The sequence below is a fragment of the Pipistrellus hanaki genome (genome assembly GCF_964339955.1).
Source record: "Pipistrellus hanaki genome assembly, chromosome: 1".
NCBI classification, from domain to species: domain Eukaryota; kingdom Metazoa; phylum Chordata; class Mammalia; order Chiroptera; family Vespertilionidae; genus Pipistrellus; species Pipistrellus hanaki.
The window spans coordinates 195583436-195604794 of NC_140503.1; the positions used below are offsets into that span (position 1 = coordinate 195583436).

Genomic DNA, 21359 nt, shown 5'->3' on the forward strand with positions numbered 1-21359 from the left:
GAGGGAAACTTAGTGTTATAGATATATTAGTGTGATGATTTAAGGATTTAAAACAGTGTAAGAATAATTATTTATGTGATTTAAAATAGGAATGAAAGCATTTACTTTTATGAGTGACTTATAGGTTAAGAGTGAATTGTATTTCTGATCTTATTCTGATTTTATTTTAAGTAAAAGAAATTATTTGAAATGTGTTTTAGGCTTAGTATAAGTAACTCCATATAATGCAACTTGAATCCACTTTGTAAAACTTGAATTTTAAAACTGACTTTGAGCCCCTAACATGTGCTTATCTGGAAAGTTTTAACTGTGTGGACGCCCTAACAAGTGTTTATCTGAAAAGTTGGAAACCGTGGCAAAAGGTATCTGGAGAGTGCCCGATTAGGCACACTGAAGACCTATTAGTTGCCTCAGAAGGAATTAAGAAACACCCAGAAATGGCCATAAAAGAAGGGACCTAGAGGCACTGGGCAGAAACCACGAAGGGCTCTTCCACCCGATGTGCTCTCCCACTCTTCTCCCTGTTTAAATACTGCATGAGACTCTGACTGAGTGAACCTGTCACTCTGCCTGTGAGCCAAACCTCTGAGGCCTCGTTCCTGACCGAATCGCTGCAGCAACGTGTTCCTGTCCAGTGTGTGTGTCTATCGGCGTGGATCTCCAGGTGACCTGCCTAGGCTTCTGGAAACCACCAGGACTTTGGTAAATAAACCTTGGTACTCATGCATTTTAACTCTTGTTTCTGTGTTTGGTTTATGCTCGGTCAATTTTTAGTTAAATACTGTGGGCAACCCGTATAAGTCCAGTTCTCTGGCTAAGGGACCCCAGTCACCTGTGCAGAAGTTCCCACCTAAGGGTGAGTTGGAACACTTAGCAAGGCCTGTTTGTTAGGATTCTTCTCAGTGTTCCTTTGTATTCAGAGATAAAGATGTTCCTTTCCTCAGGGGTACCAGGATGACATCTCTCACAGGAGAATTATATGGGTTGGTTCAGGGAAGAAAGGGAGGGGAGAAGGAGGTCAGTGCCCTTCCTACTACTGTTTTCTCAAACTCCAACTTAAAGTTTTCAATATGCTTAGGCCCCTCACTCTGGCGGCATTGTAATGAAACCGACAACAAATGGGTCCAGGTTGCCTGTCACTATGTGAGCCAATTAGGCAGAGACATGGTTGAATCACATGAGTGTTTATTCTTTTCTTTTCTTTTTTTTTTTAATTCTTTTTTTTTTTTGGAAAATATATATTTTTTTATTTTCCACAGAGAGGAAGGGAGAGGGATACAGAGCTAGAAACAGATGAGAGAGAAACACTGACCAGCTGCCTCCTGCACACCCCCTACCAGAGATGTGCCCGCAAACAATGTACATGCCCTTGACCAGAATCGAACCTGGGACCTTTCAGTCCACAGACTGATGCTCTATCCACTGAGCCAAACCAGTTTTGGTGTGAGTGTTTATTCTAATAAAGCCGGCAATATGAAAGAGCAGCAGGTCATCCATAAAAATCTGCTATGCCCACCCCCTTTGTCCTTCTACCCTATACAAGGGAAAGGGAGAGGGAGAGAAAGAATCATCAATTAGCCAGCTATTTATATAGGGTAGAAGGACAAAGATTACATAGGGAAGTGGGCAAAAAAAGTAAGAATGAGTATAATGGTTACAAATTATAGGCAATGTGGGCTGGGGTTTGCAAAGGGCAAGCTCAATTGGGATTCCAGTGTTTTCTTTCCAAAAACAAGGTTAATCTTTCCAGGATAACAGACAGTTCTCAGATACTCCCATGCCCTGGGGCATACACCTCTCGCCAGGTTAGAATGTGAGTTCTCTAATCAGAACAGAACAATCACAGTTTACAGAGCATGATTAATATTTCTGCCTCTAACAGGAACACCTAAGTCATGACAAGGTAACTGGTCATCATCGCTTCCTCCAGAACTGTGTGGCCAACCTGCTTACTGAAGTCAGAGAGAAATTTAAAGACTTGTTCAACTACTCTACTTCTGAGCAGGTTGACCTGTCTTATAGGAAGGTGAGCCATTCCAATCTGGCTCAGTGGTTGAGCATCAACTTATGAACCAGGAGGTCACTGTTTGATTCCTAGACAGGGCTTATGCCTGGTTGTGGGCTCATTCCCCAGTAGGGAGTGTGCAGGAGGCAGCCTATTGATGATTCTCTCTGAATACTGATGTTTCTATCTCTCTCTCTCCCTTTCCCTTCCTATCTGAAAGCAATACAAATATTTTTTAAAAAGGTGAATAAAGAACCATATCTAAAGATTTAGACAATCATCAAAAACCCCATTATGTCTGAAGAAACCTTAAAGTACCTTTTTAAAGAGCAATGCATTTCTATGATTTAGGCCTGTTGGATCAGAAATCATTAAAATCCTGGAAACTCAAAATAAAAGGTATCAGTATGTTCAAAATAACATGATGAAGCAGAATTTCTGGACTGGAAAACAAGATGTTCTTCTGGGCAGTATGTCCTGGATTCTTTATCCACTGGATTAAAAAATGAATCCACGACAGAAGATGTTATAGCAAAGGTGGAAATTTATTAAAGAACAAGTACAAACTCCCACATGGGGATGGGGAAAGAGTCCCACAGAACTGACTCCCATGTAGGGAGGGGAAAAGGGTCCCACTGGATTCCCTTTCCTTGGGGCTTATATAGGCTGCAGATCCTGGTGCCTTGATACCCCCTCTGATTGGTCACTATTCCCTTAGACTGGTTACTATAGTAACTCTCCATCTTATTCTTTTTCTATATCCTTTGGGCTTTCTTCTTCTCCCTCTGGATAAAGGGCTTCCTTCCCTCATTCTATAGAAAGGAAATGCAACTCTCCAGCTCCCCTATTCTGTGGAAATATACTTTCTGCTACTCTGCAACCCTGTATTTCTCCCATGGTCCCCTTGATTTCTAAAATTTCCTGAAACCTGTCTTTTTTACCCCTAAAAATTCCTGTTTCAATGGCATCTCATCCTGCTCACACTACACCGTTTTGAGAAAATGGGGGGGGGGGGGGGGGGCGTAAATCACTCTGAAAATTATGTTCTCTTTTACTCAGCTCCATGGATCACACCTGTGTGTGAGATTTAAATGCCCACATCTGGATATCTAATTATTGAACATACAAAACCAAGAGTGAACCATAACGTAAACTTTGGACTTTGGGTAAGTATGATATGTCAGTGTAGGGTCATTAATTACAACAAATGCGCCGCTCTGCTGGGGGATGCTGGTAATTGGGGAGGCCACGCATGGTGGGGACAGGGGTTTCATGGGAAATATTTGTACCTTTACCTAATTTTGCTGTGAAACTAAAACTGCTTTTAAAAAAATGAAATAAAAATACACACACACACATACACACGGAATTTATACTTAATTATTCCTTTAAGTTTTATAATTCCCAGCTTTCCCCCCATTGTACATATACTTTACATGAATTCACTCAATTTTTAAAAAAAGGTTTATAACTTGCTCTATAGCTTTATAGCACATAATGTGTAAGTATACTATTAGTTATTTGAAATAAGAGAAAAGTCTGGCCTCTGTTCCTTTTTATTGCACCTCACTCCCACCCCTGAAACCATATATTGCAAAGTGTTTCTTTCTAGCATCACCAAAATAAAAATATTGATTTGTGGAAGGGAAAAAAAAAATGAACTGCCAATTCATTCTAAGGCCAAACAGCAACTGAGCCGCTCAAAAACAATAAAAAAAGCCCCGATTAAGGCTCAGGAAACATTGAGATTCTTTCCAAAGTTCAGATTAGAAAATGGCTGAGTGAAATATGCTAATGATATGCTAAGGCTACTCAATTGCTTGCTAGGATGTGTATTGACCACTAAGAGTCAGACAGTTGACTAGTTGACTAGTCTCTATGATGTACACCTACCACCAGGGGACTCTGACCAATAGGTTAGCTTGCTGCTGGGGTCCAGTCAATCAGGATGAGAAAGATGGGCTTGATACATCCTGGAGCCCTCCTGTGATCCCTCCCCTGCTGGCCGATCTCCTGTGTCTATCCCCAACCCAATTGTACATCGGTTGGGTTCCTTGGCCTGGCCTGGGTCCTCTCACAATATGGGACCTCTCAGGGAATATCAGAGAGCCAGTTTCGGCCCTATCTCACAGGCCAGGCCAAGGGACCCTACTGGTGCATGAATTCAGGAACCGGGTCTCTAGTGATTTATAAAGTGAAATCAAGAGCTAGTTATCTAACTTCAAAACTATACAGCTAGTTATCTAACTTCACACTATACTCTCTTGGCAAAACAAAGGACTAAATATATAAAGCATCTGTCTTTACTACTCATGCCATTTGTGCTGTGGTTTATTTGTTTGTTTTCAGGAGACAAATCTTTTGAAAAAATTATTGAAGCTCATTAATTCTGGCTTTAGAAGAGATTGTTAAATCCTAGAGGACTGGAAATCTTGTCATATAAGTTTATGAGAAGCCCATGGTAGCCTTGACAGGTATGGATATATGATAGACTGGTAGAGCAAAGAGGCACTATATATACTTTTCTCCAAGGAAGCAAAAGTTAAACACATGGTTAGAAATTACCTAGAAGGATACTGTGTCTCAAAATGAGAAGCTATCTCATAATTTAGAAGAATTAGTCAGCAGAGTTATCTTACCTAAAAGGTATTCTATAATAAGAGCTTGTTCAAATTAAAATTGCATGAGTCTGTAGAAAACACTTTAAAAAATGGGGTCGGGAATGGGGGGTCCTGCAGTAAGTGGAAGATTGAATTTGGGGGTAGCTATGAAGTTTCCAAAACATATTGTTAGAATCACAGAATGTCAGAGATGAAAGCAATTTTGGGTAATACCTTTGCATTTCTCTCATGTACAGATGAGAAACTAGAAACGCAGAAGTCCATTTATTTGCTTAATATCATGAAGCTGAATTTAATTGGAAAAAAATCTTTAATAAGCCATTGAGCTGCAAGAAAAGATACGGAATTCTCAAGTCAGTTTAACCAACAATCCAATGATTGTGGAGGTATTTGAGCTTCTTCTGGAAAACAAGCCTCTTTTATCGCAGTGCTGTTCACCAAGGCTATGTGGTTTTCGCTGAGAAACTGATGTGACTAAAAAGTAATTGTCTCAATTTATACCATCCCCTTGGCAAAGATTTATTTTATATTTGCTATGGTTCATTTAGTCGAATCTGTAACATTCACCAAACCCAACAGTAAAGAGGAGAGCTGCCAGTATGACTTAGAATCTAATAAACACAAGAAACATAACTGCAACCATGCAGAGTCCGACTCATCAGTTCTTGAAGATTCCGAGGTAGAAAAGACCCATGGGATGAAGTTATGAAGAGGACGGAAATATATTCATTCATCCATCCTATCATTAATTAATTCACTCATCAAATATTTATTAAGCCCCTACTAAGTGCCACACCAGACATTTTTTTCTTCCGGTATTTTTGCAAATGTATATTAACTTAGTGCATTAAAGGTCACTTCTTGATCTCTAATAAGAATTTATTTCAAAAGCAAGATAGGAAGTAGCTCACTCTATTCTAAAACTCGCACTCCTGAATTTCAGAAGAAAACCCCAATAGAACAGAAATTTTTGATAGACTTAATCCACACTCTAAATATTTGCACACCAGTCAGGTAAGCAACCACTACCAAAGTTTCAGCATATTCTGGGTTTGGGGGATTCAATAAATCAATTTGTGGGTTTTGAGAGTTTCAATAAATTTATTTAAATCAATATATATAAAATAATAAAATACATATGATTTCAAATGTGGATAAATAATCAACATTTATTAAGAATACCCACTTTATACAGGAAAATATCTTATATAGGGAAATGTTATATTAAATATTCTATTTAGTTAGCAATGCAATAATAAGAAAGAGAACTGGTTGACCAATATTACAGATAAGAACATTGATCTTCAGAAAAATGATATGATTGGTATATGCTGGGATCTACCATGTCTTCTTACTATGTCAATTTTTCCCCACTACATAAAACAATGGCTGATGCCGAAACTGGTTTGGCTCAGTGGATAGAGCGTCGCCTGCAGACTGAAAGGTCCCAGGTTCGATTCCAGTCAAGGGCATGTACCTTGATTGTGGGCACATCCACAGTGGGGTGTTTGCAAGAGGCAGCTGATTGATGATTCTCTCTCATTGATGTTTCTAATTCTCTATCCTTCTCTCTTCCTCTTTGTAAAAAGTCTATAAAATATATTAAAAAAAAAAAAAAACAATGGCTGTTAAAGTAAGACTGAAATGAAAATTTATCTGAATGACTAGAAGTCTTTATATTTTACATAATCCTATTGAAATCTCACAAACAAAAAAATATTAGAGAAATTTTATATTGACACATTTGAAAACTGATGCTTAAGGAACTGATTATTCAAGTTCGCACAGCTAATAAACAACCATGCCTAATTTCAAGCCTAGGGCATTCTGACTTCTAAGCCAATGATCAAAAGCTGTTTTTCTTAACTTCTCAGGGATTCTAGCTTTTCTGCCTCTGGTTTTGGCAGATTGAAGGTTTCCTAGACCTGTACATACCTCACTTTTTTTTTCTTTTAAACCTAGCATTGACCTTCTGAATTAATGTTGCATATTCTGAACCCCCTTGGAAGTAGGGGTGACCTGGTAAATAGGCTTTATTCAGAAAGATGTAAGTCAAATGTATGTGGCCTTTTCTGAACAACTGCAAAAGAGAGTTTGCAGGAGCCCTTTTTCTATTTCCCGCTGGTATCTTCCTCCACCCTGGTTCCTACAATGTGGATGTGATAGTGACATTCTGCCAACCATCTTAAACCATACGAAAAGAGCCACACTTTAAGGACAGTGGAGTAGAAAGAGAAAATTACCTGAGACTGGAAAAAAAAATTGATGTATTGCCAAAGTACATGTAGACTGCCTACCCTGCCATCTTTTAAAAGGAAGGACAACAATCCACTATTATCATTTACAAATAAACTGAATTTAAATCCTACAACACTATTAAAAACTGGCAAATATATGGAAACCATTAGTTCACATATATTTAAAATGTATACTAATATACCAATGGGCAAGCATCACTGTGGCTAAAGATAAATGAAATAGAGAAAAAATATTATCACATTATAGAAAGGCACAATTATTAGGTAGAAATGACTAATAATTAATTAAAATATGGCAGTATTTAAGAAAAGACAGTGATAATGAAGACCTCAGTAGTAAAACCAGTAGAAATTATAAAGAGAAGCTCTTTTAAAAAGGTATTTTAAATGAATGCCTGAGCACTGACAAATAGTAATTAAAACATGGTTGATAAATTATAAAGGGGCTCTCAGGAGAACCATCAGGTTTGGATAGCTCTGCCAATTAGGTAGAGAGTTGAAGAGTATGAATTAATTCCTACAGGTAGCACACAAAGAAAAGTATTCAGAAGAATCTAGCCTATTAATTGAAATCAGTTCACATTGACTTTCTCTTAGTGAAATTTAGGAGTAATATGTAGCAGGAACATTCCTTGATCTCATGTATTTGCCTATGGGAACTATAAACATTAATGTATGCTTTTGTAGAAAAACAAAGTTTTCATGATATCATCATTTGAAGCTTACTGGTAGGTACCATTATCATGATATTGAAATGTATGTACTATCCTATCTAATAAAAGAGATACATGCAAATTGACCATACCTCTGCTACACCCACAAGCCACGCTCACCAGAGGATCAGGAGTGAATATACAAATTAATCTAACCAAAATGGTGGTTAATTTGCATATTCCGATGCAGAGAAAAGACTGAAGACAGTGTAGAAAGAAGTTGAGTGCTATTGAAAGAAGTGAAGCTGCGGAGAAGCAAGCAGGGCAGGGGAGAAGGGAGGAAGCAAGTGAGGAGGCGGAGACCACCACAGGAAGTCCTATTGAAGGAATCTTCTGGCAAGGGGCCTCTAGTCCTATATATTAATAATAAAAGCCTATTATGCTAAGTGTCTGGTTGCTCTGTCATCTGTTCATTCAATCAAAGCTTAGTATGCTAATGGTATGCTAAGGCTGCTCAACCTCTCACTATGATGTGCATTGACCATCAGGGAGCAGACACTCCAACTGGTAGGTTAGCTTGCTATTGGGGTCCAGCAGTTCAGAACTGAGCTAGACATGCCCTGGAGCCCTCCTGCAATCCCTTCCCAGCTGGCCAACTTCCCATGTTCCTCCCTGGCTCCGATCATGCACTGGTAGGGTCCCTTGGCCTGGCCTGCATCCTCTCGCAACCTGGGACCCCTTCGGGGATGTCAGAGAGCTGGTTTTGGCCTGATGCCGCAGGTCAGGCCAAGGGACATCACTAGTGTATGAATTCATGCACCAGGCCTCTAGTCATGTGTGTGTGTGTGTGTGTGTATGTAGCAATCATATAAATATTATATAGCAAATATATATACACATACACACACACAACTGGTAATATATATACACATATGTATGTAAAATTAGAAGTGGGAAATAGGTAGTAGTTTGAGAAATTACTTGTCTTCAATTTCTCACAGATGTATTGAAGTATAACATAAAGGATATTTATGTTTTCATGTCCATTCATTCACCTTATATTTATAAAGTTTTGACAAACCGCCTTGTGCAGAGATTGTTATTGCTATCAACTATCCATATACTCCTTACCTTTTCAGCATGCACTTGGATTGAAATCAGTGGCACTGAGTACTCAAAAATAGGAGTTATCTGAAAATGATGAAAGTCACTTCTATCAAAAATCCAAAAAATGTCTCACATGAACCTCCTGTTTTCTCGTCCATTGTTTTGGTGATTTTAGAGGCCACACAACTCCAAGACGGAGAGCCAACTGTTTTGTAGCCGACTATGATGTGAGCAAAAAAGTAAACCTGTTGTGTTAATCTATTAAAGGTTTCTTTTATTGCAGTTCCAAGTTATAATTTGTTGCTGAGCACTGAAATCAATTTCTTGAAGTTGGTTACTGCTTTAAAAACTCAAACATGAGGCACTGACTTCATGGTCAGACTGATACTGTCATCTAGCAAATGGTCACCAGTGAGAAGCTGTAGACAAACATTTGGAAACTCATAGCCTGGCTTATATGAGGAGATAAACCATGTACTTCTGGGATAGTAGATGAAGAGAAAGCACATCAAATAACAGAATGCTGTAATATGTTTTGGTGCATTTGGCAAGGTATTGAAGAAAACACATAGAATCAGGAAATAGCATCTAGAGTGCATACAGAAATCAAAGGTAATAATGATATTATTGACAACAGAGATTCAGGGCCTTGAAGAAAAGAGAGTTCCAATACAATTCTAGGAATATAATTTAGTACAACCATCTTGGAAAACGCAATATCTTCTAAAACTGAATGTACTGTATTTGTGACTCAGCATTTCTATCCTAGGTATACACAAAATAGAAATATGTGTATATGTTCACCAAAATACATGTACATGCATGTTCATAGCAGCTGCCTTCACAATAGCCCCAATCTAAAAACCTCAAAAATGTTCAAGATTGAGAAAGCAAGAGTACTGGAAGTGCATAAAACCTTGTTTGCTATGAACCTCCAGTCCTCCCGATTTGGCCAAGATGACAGTAGCAAAGGAAGAACTAAGCCTAGAGCCAGGTACTACTGAGATAAAAGGAAATAAAAGTGTATCCTCTGACATGTTTCTCATACTCCCTTTCCCAAACAGGAGGTTTACTGTCCTGCTCCATCAGTATATATTAGCGGTATGCACTGGGGGTAAGAAGAGACATATATTATTTCTACTTTTAGTTCAAACTGGATTAAGAGGAGGAACAAATTTTCACAAGGTGATTAGACTGATGGAAAGATTGTAAATGACCTAGACAGCTTTTTTTTAAAAATATATATTTTATTAATTTTTACAGAGAGGATGGGAGAGGGATAGAAAGAAACATTGATGAGAGAGAAACATTGATCAGCTGCTTCCTACACATCCCTCACTGGGGATGTGGCACAACCAAGGTACATGTCCTTGACCAGAATCAAACCCAGGACCTTTCAGTCACAGGCCAATGCTTTATCCACTGAGCCAAACCAGTCAGGGCAAGACAGTCTTGATATTAGATTAGACACAGTAACCAAGCAGGTAAATAAATAAATAAATAAATAAATAATAAGGTCCGTAACAGAAACTGCTATTCTAAATACTTGAGTGTTCTTTGATATTTTCCAATCTCAGTCTCCTATTCATTCAGAGATCATGTGACCATAGTGTAGTCAATGGGATGAGGGTAAAATGATACCAGCTTCTTTCAGATGAGCCCCATAAAATGCCACACAGTCTTTTAGCTCACTACTTTCCTATTGTGGTTACACAGAGGCCATGAGCTCTGGGTGGCCTAAGTACAAGACTGACGCAAAGCATATAGTTGAGTCTTTCCTTGGAGGGGAGCCCGGAAGAGAAGCTCATAACCAGCACCGGAATTTACTGTAAATGAAAAATTAACTTTGTCCTTGAGGCTGTGAACTCTGTGGTGGGAGTGAATGCTAATTACTGTACTGACTAGTCACCTGGAGATGAAACCAAGATGGATCAGACAGAGCCTGCACAAAGGTATTTTGTCTATTGGAAAACAAGGTAAGTGCTATGGTACTTTAAGGATAGCTAACAATTCTTTGTTGCTCTTATCCCTGAGAGAAGTCGTCACTGCTGTGCCCTGACTAAATAAATGCCTGTTCCACAAAATCATGAAATGTAAAACAATTGATTTTTAACACTATTTTTTTTAGCACAAGTAAAGGTTCAGAGCACAATTAATGAAAAGAGACAGATTTCACATATACCCTCCACCCCACACTCAGGCATATCCTCCTGTATTTTCAACATCCCCCAGCAGAGTGGTACTTTTGTTACATTGATGAACCAAAGTCCATAGTTCACTTTAGGATTCATTCTTGGTGTGGTCATTCTACAGATGCGAACAAAAATATAACAGCAGGCATTCATCATTTTTGTATCATAGAGAGAATTTTACTGCCCTAAAACTCTGTACTCTGTCTATGCATCCTCTGCCCCCAACTCCTGCAACCGCTGACTTTATTTTTTTCTAAAAAAAAAAAAAAAATCATCTCCATAATTTTGCTTTTTAAAATATATTATATAGCCAAAAGGTCCCAGGTTTGATTCCGGTCAAGGGCATGTACCTTGGTTGCAGGCACATCCCCAGTGGGGGGTGTGCAAGAGGCAGCTGATAGATGATTCTCTCTCATCGATGTTTCTAACTCTATCCCTCTCTCTTCCTCTCTGTAAAAAAATCAATAAAAATATATTTTTAAAATATATCATATTGTGAGAATTTAAGGTATGTAGCCTTTTCAGATTGGTTTCTTTCACTTAGAAATATGCATGTAAGGTTTCTCCATGTCTTTCATAGCCTTACACCTCATTTTTTTCAGCGCTCAATAATATTCCATCCTCCGAATGTACCACATTTTATGCACTGATCTACTAAAGGGATGGATCTGGGTTGCTTCTAAGTCTTGCCAGTTATGAATAAAGCCAGTATAAACATCAGTGTGCAGGATTTTGAGTGGACATAGGTATTCAGCTCCTTTCAGTAACTACCAGACAGCAGGATTATTGGGTCACCAGCAAAATGTGCCATTTTGCCTTCTCACCAGCAATAAGTGAGAGCTCCTGCTGCTCCTCAGTAGCATTTGGCATTGTCAATGTTCTGAATTTTGGCCATTCTAATAACGTCATAATGACTTCTTTGTTGTTTAATTTTGTATTTCTCTGCTGAGTTATGATCTGAGCATCTTTTCACATGCTCACTTGCCATTTGTAAATCTTCTTTAATGAGGAGTCTGTTAGGCAATCTGGCCGATTTTTAAATCAAGTTGTTTGTTTTCTTATAGCTGATTTTTAAGATTTCTTAGTATATTTTGGATAGCTGCCCATTATCAGATGTGCTTCAGTAAATATTTTCTTCCAAACTGTGGCTTACCTTCTCATTTTCTTAACAATGTCTTTTACAAAGCACAAATCTTTAATTTTAATGATGCTCAGGTTATCAATTTTCCTTCTCTAGAGAACTTGGTTTAACATTTCTTATATGGTAGCTCTACTGGCACCAAATTCCCTCACTTGTTTGTCTAAGCAAGTTTATTTTTCATTCACTTAAAATTTTTTTTTTTTACTATTGCCAAGAGGAAGGGAGAGGGACATAGAAAGAGGAACATCAATGATGAGAGAGATTCATTGATCAGCTGCTTCCTGCACACACTACATTGGGGATTGAGCCCGAAACCTGGGCATGTGCCCTGACCTGAATTTGAACTATGACCTTCTGGTTCATAGGTTGACACTCAACCACTGAGCCATGCTGGCAAGACTCTTTCACTTTTGCAGAGAATTTTAAGTTGGTGGGGGTTTTTCCCTCAACACTTTAAATATTTCACACTACCTCTTCTTGTTTGCATTATTTCTGACCAGAAGAAAAATATAATTTTTTATCTTTGTTCCTCAATAGATAAGGTTTAAAAAAAATTCAGGCTTCTTTTCAGCATTATATTTGGTTTTGATTTTTTTTGTAGTTTGAAAATGACGTGCATTTGTTCAGCTTTTTCCTTGTCTTTAGGATTTAGTGGTAACTTCCAAAATCCTTGCATGGGCAACAAGATTCCTTGATTGATGTTTTAAGACTTTAAACTCAACATAATCTGGGCTGGCCTTCTTGACTTGCCTCAACAATGGAATGTGGAATGAGTGGCTTTTGATGCCTGTCTATAGAAAGTTTCTATTTATACTTGAGCATTATAGAATATTCACCTGTGGATCCTGAAGACCTCTAACTTCCCTGAGGTCATCAGAAATGGGGAAGGTCCAGCTGCCTTCCTCCTGGGAGACTGCGTAGAGAACAAACTAGATGCTTGGCTAATCCTTGGGTTTGCTAGCTCCTTGGCGTTTGATCCACCTCATTTGAGTCATTATCATAGAAAAGAGACCAGCTGTCACTGTCATGGCCTGACCAAACTCCTGTTTTATGAAATCATGAGACAGAAAATGATTGAAGTTTTAAGACATAGCTTGGGTGTCATGTTTTAGACAGCAATATATAAGTGGAATAGATGCATTGAAATGTGAATTTAAATGTAACCTTAGAGTATATGTTATCTATGCATGTCTGAGATTGAAAGCAAGACAGACTATAGATTTTAAAAAAGTAAGAAATGGTCACAAAATTATAATTGAGTTCTAGAGAAATACAAAAAAAGAAGTAATTGCTGAAAATATTCCTAGTCTCTAAGTACGAGGTGAACAAAGGCTGAATTCATTGATTCATCACTATAAATGCTGTACATGCTACATACTAGATGACTATGAATGTTGGTTAAATTAATAGGTAGAATAAAGAAACTAAGTCTGTTGCATTTTGGAAGGATTCTTGAAGAAAAAGTTGTATATACTTGCATACAGAGAGCAATGGAAGCAGACAATGCTTGAAAATTCTACGCTAGGGAAACAGCGTGATCATCACTTTATTTAGTAGGCACTGAAAAGGCAGACACTGTCTTTTTTGATAAAATGTAGCATTATCAGAACTTTTCTTAAAACGATGGAAGCAGCGGAGGAATCTGAGACAGACTGGCAAATCATTTGCAGACATCTGAAGGCAGGAAATAAGTTTGAAGCAGCAACACAAGAAAGTTCAGTTATAAACAAGAAGGATACTCAGCAACCCGTGCCAATTACTGAGACTAGATTCACAGGCCCCTTCATTCACTAATGTATAAATAGAGGAGATCTGGTAACATCTCATGCCCCTTGCAAGTGTCTACAGCTCTATAGAGTGCTGAGATCATTCCTAAGGACATACTTGGCTACATGTCGGCTCTTATTATGTAAATACTTAAAATATCACTGAAATGGGTAGCCATTTCCTCTGCAGACCACGTTAATGAAACTGGCAATGTGGTGTATGGGTATCACTTTCTCTTTCCAGGGAAATGTGGGCATTTCTGTAGACACAGTAAATTGAGAGTTTTATTTGTGAATGTGATATGCTGTAGGTTTTTACAGGAGGAGGGTGACTACTGTCTATACTGTCAATTTGGCAGTTCTGTGCGCTATATTAAGCCACATATGTAATGAGGGGTGGAACAGCAATTAAATCAGTGGAATGTCACTTTTCTCTTCCTGTAGCATCGCTTCTGTGGGCAGACTAGCAAGTGAAGTCTGTTCTAAGGCTTCCAGAAGCTGAGTTTTTTCTTTTTTCCCCTCGAGATCATTATTCATAGCACCTAGAATTATCATTTAAGCCACTTTATATATTTTAATAAACTAGTCTATCAATTAATTATAGTGTATACAATGAGAGGGTAAACTAGCCATGATTCTCAAGTTTTAAAAACCGCACCAGAGACAGGCAACCTCATTTGCATCAACAGAGAAACTGTCACTGCGGGTTGATGACAGAAAAAGAGGTGGGCCCTGTAAGATTAAATGTGGACACCTTATTTCATTTTAAATATACCAATAGCAGTATATGTTTTGAAAACACTAGATTCTGCAAAGCATAGACAAAATCTCTAATGGCAATTTCAGGATATCTTTTAAAATGAAAAATGTATATGTAGTAGGAAACACTTTCTAGTGAATGTTTATGTTAAGATAAATGTAATGTTTTTGTAAGTTATTGCCACATAGAATCTTCCAGAGTAATATACAGAACTAATAACCCTCAATTTTAAAACTTTAAGACACAAGTACACACAGAAAGAGAAAGAGAGAGAGAGAGAGAGAGAGAGAGAGAGAGAGAGAGAGAGAGAGAGAGAGAGAGATTGATTTTGAGAGAAAAACTAATACATGCCGCGGAAAAATATAAACAATGGATCATTAGTGTGGAGCAGTTAGAAAGATAAACATTTTGTTTCTCTTTCTTGTAAATCAATTAATTGGCTGCCACTTTCTTTTTAGTCTTGCTTTGGAATCTGGGTTTTAGCCAGCCTCCCCTTGACAGGCTGTTGCACACAAGTGATTGGGAGTGCATACACTCCTGTGCGCATAATCTATTTTTATAAGCAGAGCTGTTTCCTACCAAGATACACAATATCCACAGGCCCTAGTCACAAATACCTGCACATATGCATAATACATGAAAAAATGAGAAACTAAATTTTCTTCTTTCGTTTTTTTCTTTTTTTAACAACTCTAGGAACTTGACTTGTTATTTTATCTTTTTTCCAGTCCTCTTTGCTTCTGTTTTGACTTCTTTTTCCTTTTGTAGAAAGAGAAAAAGGAAGAAAGGAAAAAAGGAAGGAAGGAAGGAAGGAAGGAAGGAAGGAAGGAAGGAAGGAAGGAAGGAAGGAAGGAAGGAAGGAAGGAAGGAAATTGGACACATGCCCTAGAGGTGCTTTGTATAGCTGTTTGGAAAAATGTTTTTCCGTGTGATGACAGCACTTGTTAATCTTTTCCTCCTCTTAATCTCAGTGGTTCTCCTTCTGTTCCCGTCTTCCCAGTGGAAACTGTAGGTGGTAAAAGTTATGTCTTTCTTCTCGGTGTCTGTGCCGCCTCGGGAATTGGCAGAAGTGCTGGGTGTTACGCTGATCGGCCCTGAGCAAAGCGGGGAAGACACATCAGCGGAGTCAAGTCTGCTCTGCCAGTATCTGCAGCCTTCAAATTCTAGATCAGCAGTGAACAGCAGAGAAAGGCTTCTTTACAAAGCAGCCTCATGTTTGGCCTAATTAGTCTGAGTTTCAAGAAGGAGCTGCTGTCAAACCACTTGCTTGGAGTCGTTAAGTTTAATGAGTTTCAATCCCACAGTTGTGTCTGGGTTTCTAAAGTTTCCCAAGCCTGAACCATTGTCTAGACAGGGGTCTTTTTTGAATAATTCATATTTAGTAAAAGCTGGGCAAGGAGGCAATTCCTACCCCACTTGTGAGGGTTTTTCTACTCTTGTAATTCTGATGGATAAGTCACTGACCCCAAGGTCAAGTTAATGGTAGACTAACTTTATTTTATATTTTTTGCTAGGTTTTGGGAGAATGGCCTCTGTTTTATTGATGCCTGTGACAAGGAATATGTCATCGTCATCGATGGCGTTTGTGGGGAGTGGCCATAGAATAGAGAGAGAAGAACATAGAATGTGTGTGAGCAGAAATGGGTTTAAGCTCTTTGCTGGCAGTTATTAGCTGCAAGCATTTGCTAAATTATTAGTGGTTTTTCAAATTTAGTTTCTTTAACTATAATGAGAAATCTAACAATTCTTATATCCTGAGATTTTTGTGTGAAGATTAAATACTGGAGTACATGCAACATGCTTATGATAATACTATGGCACATAATAAACACTCAATATGCCTTAGTTACTATTATTATCTTACTAGGGGCCTGATGTATTAAATTCGTGCAAGAGTAGGCTTCCACAGCTGCAGCTGCCTCTATCCCTTCCTTGCAACCATGGGCGGCTGCCTGGATCCCTCCCTCGCAGTCCCAGCTTCATCTCAGAAGGAAGCCCAGTCTAATTAGCATATTAAGCTTTTATTATTAGGGACTACAGGCCCAGTGCATGAAAATTTGTGCACTTGGGGGATTGGGAGAGGGCCCCTCAGCCTGCCCTGCACCCTCTCACAATCCAGTACCCCGCGGGTAAGGCCCCTAAGCCTGGGCTGAGATCAGGGCCTATCAGGCCTTTCATCCCCCTGGCTGCAGACAGCTGGTCCTACCCCTGCCTCCGCCACTGTTTGCCATCTGTGCAGTGCTAGATGGCAAGCAGATGGCAGGCATGGGTGTGATGGCTTGGCTGGTCTCGGCCTTCCTCTGTGGGGTGATTGCTGGCCAGCCACACACCTGCCATAGAGTCACTGCAGGTGGCCTGAACATCCCACTTTCTTAACTTGGGAGCGGAGCCAGCCATGTGAGGGGCCATCTGCCTACCTGAATGCCCCTAACTGCTGGTCTGTCTGCCTGATCACTCCCAATCACTTGTTTCAAGGTGGGGCCAGCCCAGTGAGGGGACATGGTGGTTCTGGTCTTTGGTCATTCCGGTAGCTACACTTATGGTGGCTGGCCTTTTATTATATAGGATAATCATGACTACCATGAATAGAATCTGTTATAATATTAGAACATTTAGAAAAGCTATGATTATCTTGTCATAGATTGACATTTAATGATGGATAAAACTGAGAACATGCAAAAATAAATGACTAGAACAAGATTACACAGTTGTTGGTGGAAAAGTTAGACCAAAATCTCAGATGTTTCCTCCTCTGGTAATCTAAGTGGAGAATTTAAACAAAACAATGCTATTTCATGCATAGTGTTAAGCCAAAGTCAATCAATCAGCAAATATTTGTTATTATATTGATTTATTGATCCATTCACCCTGGCAAAATGACTGTGTTACTAATCACTCTATTACACTATTCAGGTACATTCATTTTTAGGAAGGTTAAAGATGGCCCAAAGTCACAGAGCCAATTCATCAACCTTAATTATGAGATTTGCACTTTAATTTGTCTCTACACAAAAAATCAGCATGGTAAAAAAATGGGAATTGACTTTTAAGTGTTTATTTTGAAGATAAACAGTTAAACTGAACCAAACAAGAAAATTGTCAATTAGCAACATACTGATTTCTAAATAACCCATTGGTTAAATGACCTCATTAATTTTCTTCTCTTAATGTGCTGCTTAGACACAATTGCAATGTGTATGAGTGTGTGTATGTATGCCGAAGTAAACATGCTTTCTATCTCCTTGACAGGGTTGCATCAATATGGAATATTTTATAATGTCTCCTAAGAATAATAGACATAATTTTACCTGACATATTTTAGGAAATGGCATTGCTGATTGATGACCAATTATATGTAATCATAGTGTATTTTTGCTATGACTCTGCTCTTACAATCTTTCTTCTGAGCTCATGAAATAAATACTTAGGGAAAAAAATGCCAAATTCTAGTATACTCTAAATCACTCTTTTCTAACTGCCAAATAAATACTTCAATAGATAGCTAAGTAGGCAAACTCACTTTCTATTTTGTGGCTGGATGTGTACTGAAAATAAGAAAATCTCTCGGGTACTTTTGATAATGGGAAACATTTGATTCCCATTATCAACAAAAAAATTTAAAAAATGTTCTGTCTCCATCTGTGTAACTCCATAGCTGATATGCTTTTTGCTGTGCCACACTGCCTCTCATGTTTCTGGGCAGAGCAGGGAGAAAAAAAGTAGACCACGGGGGCACTGGGTAAGTGAAAATATGGCCCTGGGACTTCAACTTCCTATCTGCATGCAATTTATAAATAGGATGGTTATCAGGTAACCAAAGCACAGACAAGGCTCCCAGAGAAAGCTACTCCCATGCCCATTACTCAAAATGAAGCTACTGAACATCCCTTTATACACCTCTAAACATATTTCCTGAATGTTCCTGGGCAGTGTACAATTTTTAGTAAAATTCAATTTTTAGTATAATTCAAAAATGTCACAGACATAGAAAAGAGCAAAACCCCTCAATTTTCCCTCAGAACTATCTAAAATGAGGACAGAGGATCTTTCATCTCATTATCATCAATCTGTCCCAACCTTCACTTCCCACCCAAACCGCTCCCCTCACCACTGCTCCCACAAAAGATAACCACAGTCTGGAAATGTGTTGAAAACATTATTGGGGAAAAGAGGACGTTGTTTATGCACGAAGAATTAAAGCTTGCATTTCCGTAGAACCATGCTTACTGCATCTCCATTTCCATTGTTCCAGTAGAGGCAAATACTATATGCTCCTAACTAATACGTTCAGGTAATTTTTCCTATGAATTGTAGACTTATCAGCATGATGGTTAACTAGCCCTGCTTCCAGATTCTGGCTACATCACTAGGTGGCTGAAAGAACACCGTCACCTGCCAGGTTTCCTCCTCTGTACAATACTGACAACAATGACTCTATAGGCTTGTTTACTTTGATTAAAGCATCCATCTTATATAAAAACTGCTGTTTGAAATTTTAACCCTATTTTGGCTCCTGTAAATGTTTGCTTGCTTAAATAATAAGGAAATAAGACTACTCCCATTCCAGAGAGACCATAAACCTTCCCCAGACAAAGTTTTCAGTGCTGGCACCAGGCCAGGCCTTTGATTGAGGTCTCAAAGCCCCAGCACATAGGGCTCTTTAAGAACTTGCAAAGGGAACTGGAAAAACCCATATTTGGGAGACAAAGAGGGTAAAAATATATAAATAGGGAAACTTCCTCCATGATTTTTGCCCAGAAGTTGAGAGGCATTTTCTCTGGGCCCACACGTAATAATACTACTACCAATTAATAATAATAATAATAAAAATAAATGGAACTCCATCTCTCTAAGCATTGCTTGGTTCTTTTCTGTGTTTTTTTTTTGTTGTTGTTTGTTTGTTTGTTTTTGTAACATGATCACTCATTCACCAAAATACTTTTTATTATGTGCCAGAGAAAAAAATGAACAGATGATTCTCTGTCCAGATAGAACTAGTCTGGTAATTACACACAAGGGTTAAATTAATGTATATGCAGTACTTAAGTAGTACCTGTCCCCTAGCAGGCTCAGATTAGGAATTACTAACATTTTTTTTATTATTCCCCATCACATGCCAATTTAGGTACAAGGTACTCTGCTCAGCTCTTCCTTCATTCTCTCTTCATTATCCTTAAATTGAGCATGTATAAGTGTTTTAAATTGAGCCTACATTAATGTTTTCATGCCTGTCTACAAATTGACAAACTGAAGTTCAGAGAAATTACTTCCCTGAAAGAGTCAGGTTACAAACCCAGATCTATTTAACATCATACAAGTATATTACTAAATTAATTTGACCTAAAAAGAAAGTATTAGCCATGTGGAGAAATTGGGTGTTTAGTTAGAGAAAATGTTATTTCTTTCCTTTCTATAAATATAATCCACCTTTTGTGCCCTGGGTCTTATTCAACTTAATTATCTAAAAGATCTAACTCCTGCAATTCTATCTATTTTTTCACTGATCTCTCTCTCTTTACAGGACCACCTCTAATCACAATATATACTTTATTTTGTAACCTGAAAACACAAAACCATCTTTAACTTAAGGTTGCCAGAGTTAGAAAATAAAAATAGAGTATAAGACACACTAAATAAATGAATAATAAATAAAGTCCCGCACTCACCCAAAAAAAGTATCTGTGGTTTATTTGAAATTCACATTTAACTTGGCATCCTGACAAGTGGCTTTTCTCTAGTTTGTAATAATAGTGCCTGACTTCAGCTTTGATGGCCCAGCATCCATTGCAAGGCTGTCTAGCTGGAAGGAAAGCAGTGCCAGCCACAAGACTAGGTGAGGAGCTGGGCTGCCTCCTCCCACACCCACGGCCTCCTTGGTTTCAGAGACCTTGAATGACTTGGTTGACTGACCATGGGGCTGCTTCTCCCCTCTTCCTGCCCTCACCTTTAAGTTCACCAATGTAAAGTGATCCCCCAAACCCTAGGCTCCCTCACTTACCCCAATAAAAGCACAACCCCAGGCCAGCGTGCATGCCACCTTTCCTCCATGTCCTACTTCACTTGGCTTTTCTTGTGCGCTATGCAATTTCCAGAACTTGTAAGTCATAACCTCCCCGCCCCCCATTTTTTTTTGTGTGTGTGTTTCCAAAGGTTATTTCTAAGGGCCTCTTACAGTCATACCAAAAACTACAAGGACTGCTCCAGCCACATCAGTTATCAATAGGCAGAGGCGGGAACAGGACTCAAGGAAACGCCCTGCAAACAGGTCCTTTGTTGTTATCTCCTTCACCTGGCGTTTTCTCAGCAAATCTCTCCAGACTTCATTCCCAAACATTCCCATGAAACAACTTTGCTCAGGACCATCAGTGACATCAATGTGGTCAAATCCAGTTGTCACCTTGCTGTTCCAATGTTATCAACACCTGTGCAGCACTCTATACATGAGGCCACATTCTTTTCCATGATTCATTTTCTTGTCTAATTTTTGTGAAGCCATACTCTTCAGTTTGTCATCAGTTTTACCCATGTTTTTGACTCTGAGTTACGTTTTTGCTATTCAGCCTTGATTTTTGCAAAAACACTCACATAGGACTTTGTTCTTGGAGCCCTTATATTTTAATGAACATAGTCACTTTACATGAATATTCAAACTTGTGACCATTAATGTCATCTAGATGCCATCAACTCCAAAAACTGAATTTCAGACTCAACTTTGGTTGGGCTTACAGACTCCAGCATACTCATTTGTCTACTTGACATATCCATGTGGGTGTTTATTAGGCAACTCAAAATTAACTGTACCAAAAGGTACTCCTAATTCACCTACAACCAAAAGGCTTCTATTTTAGTCTTTGCT

The 21359-nt window shown here is 38.6% G+C and overlaps 1 long non-coding RNA gene across 1 annotated transcript; it reads left to right on the forward strand.

Annotated features, from left to right (window-relative positions):
- The first annotated feature begins 491 nt into the window (after positions 1–491).
- LOC311616599 lies at positions 492–6181 on the forward strand. Its single transcript, XR_014793957.1, has 4 exons — positions 492–702; positions 3065–3171; positions 4355–4479; positions 4863–6181. It is a non-coding gene; the product is annotated as an uncharacterized lncRNA (long non-coding RNA).
- Positions 6182–21359: the final 15178 nt, after the last annotated feature.